The following is a 4,457-nucleotide window of genomic DNA, read 5'->3' as shown; positions in this document are numbered from 1 at the left end:
AGGAGGAAAACAAACATTTCTAACAGGTATGCTGTATATAATAACAAGTATGCTTAAAGAATGGGGAAAAAATAAAGCTACAGCACCATCTTGTTAATACGCACTACACAGACATGAAAAAGGTCACAGTGGTATTTTTAAAAAAATACAGAGGAATACTGAGCCTTGTAGTCTGTAGATTCACAGTGCGCATTGGCTAGTACCAATCTGTCACCAGTGGCTTGTGCTGGCTTATTTCAGAGGACTCCAAAATAACTCAGAATTTACCAGAAAGCTACTTCCAGTACTTCATATCCAAAGATGTCAATTAATGTACAGAGTGATTTTATGTTGTAAAGTCCCATATCTGGGCTTTCAAAGCAAGTTTTAACAGTTGTCACCACTTTGGAGCTTGTACTGTTGAAATTACGCAAGATTAGTTTAACTTATACTGTTATCTACATTTGAATGAAAATACTCAATAAGCACTGATGTTCCAAGGAAAAGAACCTGAAAGCAATGCTCTTTTCAGAGTTGTGTGTCAGAAATGGAGGAAGTCACTAATAATCTTTAATATCTTATATACAGAGATGGTCTTTGGGATTTGTGCTGTGTGATCTTACCGGCTTGGTGTCAAAAGAAAAACAGCTGGAGAAAAACACCTCAAGAGTTATTAGCAAATAATGCCAAGACCTGGTGAAAAAAACAAAACAAAAAACCCAAACACTGTGAAAGGCTTAACATTCCCTTCACATTTCAGGGGAAGAGACTTTTTCTCCTGCGCAGCTACACCATGAGTTCAGAACCTGCAGGCACACATATGCACAGCAGTTAGATTTGCCTAAGTCACCAACTGGGCGCTAATGCAGGATGTAAAATGGACATAAACAGACTCTTGTTTTAAAGTCTCTTTACTTCAAATATTCTGTCAGTGCTTAAAATAAATATTTTGCTTTAAGAAGGCTGTCTTTGCCCCCCTCCCCAAAAAAAAAAAAAAAAGAAAAATGAAATCAAATTCTGCCCCTTTGATTAGACAGGTTAGAAAGGTGGGTAACATTTTTAAGTTGGTAGTTCTGTATCTTGCCTCTGATATTACAAAGAACAACATGAACTATCAAACATCAAAACAGAAACAAGTGTAGTTAGCCTTGTACAAGCAATTTGATCTTTCAACAAGATCCATTCACCTTTATCTCCACACTCCCTCAAAATCCTCCACGTTCCCATAGTGGCATGTAGGTCTAGTTTTATTGCCACACAAAAAAAACCCCCAACAAACCATTCAAATAAAAATTGGAATAGTTTTCATCTTTATTTCATGTTTTTTTAATAGTTTTCTTAAATCTCCAATTCTGTTCCAAAATACTGTACCCATTCTACCACTTTCATTCTTATTTCATCTGTTTCATTTTACTCTAACAGGGGAAGAATTTAGTCCATATTTGAATATAAGCTTTATATGGGCTCAAACTTTGAACTAATAGAGAAATTCACTTCAGATTCAATTAAAATTTGAGATGCCTACGTGAAAAAAAAAGCACATTTGGTATGAAGTAATGGTTTTATCACACAAAACCACACAGCTGTAATGGCTTTTCTAGAGCCACCTTTTTCTGCTGTTAAGTGTTCCTTGCATCTGTAGTCATAAATATTACTTATTATTATTCAGTTATTTCAGTCCCCTTCAGAGAGGGAAGAAAGTAAGTTTTTCAAGCTTACAAACTGTGTCTCTTGATCAGCTCACTAATGGGTACATCAAGCCACCTTGTCTGCTTTTTTTACAGGTGACTGTCAGCTGTTCCAATTAGGATAGCTATAGCTAACTATCCCTTTCAGCATTAATAGGCAGCAAAAAGTTTTTCAATCAATACTGTATATATTTAAAAAGGCAGACCAGCACTTACTAAAACAAGATTCAGTGATATTGTCATGTAAATTATGGACAATCCCTAGTATAAAATACTTTTCACCATCTCAACAACTATAGAAAATTGTGCAGGAGACTGCTAGATGCAGATAAATAAATTGCTGATATAAGTGGATTATTCAGTGGTGTAAAAAAAAAAAAAATATCACTAAACCAACAATCATTTGCTTGTTGTAATCTTGGGAATTCATTATTCACACGTTCACTGTTGCTTCAAGCTCATGTACTTACACCCTGTAGCTTTGACAGATAATTCTTCAAAAAAAGCCTTCAAAGAAAAAAAATGAAAACCGAGTAGCACTACCTCTACAAATGATTTGGCACTGCACGTTCTATTTTTTTCAAGGTCTAAAAGACAAGAATTTCTGAAAAAGTGAACCACTTTGAGGATTGGAATAGAACATGACCAAGTCCAGACTTTGGATCTCAATAATCAGATTAGATACACATGATGGACACTTTTGAAACAACCCACAAGCACTTCATAAAAACAATGAGAGTTCATAGAATCACAGAATGGTTTGGGTTGGAAGGGACCTTTAAAGATCATCTAGTCCAACCCCCCTGTCATGCACAGGGACATAATTCATTAGATCAGGTTGCTCAAAGTCCCGTCCAACCTAAGCTTGAACACTTCCAGGGATGGGGCATCTACCACCCCTCTGGGCAACCTGTGCCAGTGCTTCACCACCCTCAGCGTAAAAAATTTCTTCCTTATGCCCAAAATAAACCTACTCTCTTACAGTTTAAAACCGTTACCCTTCGTCCTGTCAGTATGGGCCCTGGTAAGAAGTCTCTCTCCATTTTTCTAAGCCCCCTTTAAGTATTGAAAGGCCACAAGAAGGTCTCCCCGAAGCCTTCTCTTCTCTAGGCTGAACAACCCCAACTCTCTCAGCCTGTCCTCACAGCAGAGGTGTTCATCCCTCTAATCATCCTCGTGTCCCTCCTCTGGACCTGCTCCAACAGGTCCATGTCTTTCTTGCACTGGGGACCCCAGAGCTGGACGCAGCACTCCACGTGGGGTCTCACCAGAGCGGAGCAGAGGGGCAGAATCCCCTCCCTCGACCTGCTGGCCACGCTGCTTTGGATGCAGCCCAGGATACGGTTGGCTTTCTGGGCTGCGAGCGCACATTGCTGGCTCACGTCCAATTTTTCACCCACCAGTACCCTCAATTCCTTCTCGGCAGGGCTGTTCTCCATCCCTTCATCCCCCAGCCTGTACTGATACTGGGGATTGCCCTGACCCAGGTGCAGGACCTTGCACTCGCCCTTGTTGAACTTCATGAGGTTCACACAGGCGAACGTTAGACATGACATTAATGTCTGCCCACAGAGAAAAGTTAAGAGAGGTTCAAGGTCATTCTCTGCCCCTGTTCTTAACTGGCCAGACACAAGCCAGGTCTAGTCCAGACATCATACATGCATACTAATGTGGCCCCGTGCTCGGGATATCAGGTCCTTTGGGGAAATCAAGCCCTATTTCATACATCACCAATACAGGGACCAATGCAGACCGATAACTGGCCATCATCTCAGAGCATGGGAAAGGACTGTGTTTGTCTGCACCCACCAACACAGACATGCATAAGATAAGATTTCACAAGGAGTCAGTAATTTTATGAGTAGGGGAAGATTATCCTTTGATACAGGGTGATTTCGCTCCAGACAAACCTCTCAATTCATTACTTACAAGTTGGCAGAGTATTAAAAAAAATTACAAACCAAATAGCTTTTATTTGTTTGGTTTGAATTTTCTGGGCTTTAGGTAGGTAACCTAAAGATCCCTATTGCTACAAATGACAGTACTGAGCCAGAATACACGCACATATTTCAAAAGGCAATCGTCCACATTCAGGAAAAAAAAAAAAATTAATTATGCTATTCTGTCTTTGGTGACAATTCTTAAAAAGTTACTTTTATGCTCTGTATGACAACATTGTCAGCACATTTAGCATCTAAGGGAGGCTGATTATGATTAGGTTCGCTATACTTGTGGAACTGCTACCGGCCACAAGCTTACCAGAAAACCCATCACCAAGCACGTTCATAAAATGAGTTTTCGGTATGCGTTGCCGTGATGTTTCCCCTGACAAGACTTGACAGGTACCTATGCAAAAGCACAGTTTTTTCTTATAATCCCTACCTATAAGAAATGCTAGTTTTTTAAATTTTAAAATGTTTAAAATAGCTAGCCCCAGAAAAAAATTAGAATACAAAACTGAGTTATGCTACAGAAAGATGGCTAATGACTAAATACTATTTCCTCTGACTAGCAAAACAGAAAGAGTAAATAGTAAAAATCTGACTAAATCCCGAACCCGCACCGAGGGAGACGGAGTGAGAAAACACGCACAGGGACGAGCCCAGCCCGCTTCTCGAGCAACTCCTCTGCCCGTGGGACAGCGCCTCGCGGGGGCCGAAACCTGCGTGGGTCCCCTCGGCCGAGCTGTAATCGCCGTTCCCCAGCACAAAACAACAACGGGCTTCTGACCCCGCCGCAGCCCGCCAGGAGCGACTGCTCCCGGCTCGGCAAACACGCGGGTCCCGCCCG

At 41.0% G+C, this 4,457-nt stretch overlaps 1 protein-coding gene across 1 annotated transcript in view; it reads right to left on the bottom strand.

Annotated features, from left to right (window-relative positions):
* IFT140 (intraflagellar transport 140) overlaps nucleotides 1–4,457 on the bottom strand; it is a 96,388-nt gene that overhangs the window by 87,429 nt on the left and 4,502 nt on the right. The window lies entirely within an intron of this gene.

Source organism: Aptenodytes forsteri, unplaced genomic scaffold, assembly GCF_000699145.1.
Source record: "Aptenodytes forsteri isolate BGI_AS27 unplaced genomic scaffold, ASM69914v1 Scaffold26, whole genome shotgun sequence".
Taxonomy (NCBI): Eukaryota; Metazoa; Chordata; class Aves; order Sphenisciformes; family Spheniscidae; genus Aptenodytes; species Aptenodytes forsteri.
The sequence above is the reverse complement of the archived record's forward strand: the minus strand, read 5'-3'. Positions and strand labels throughout refer to the sequence as shown.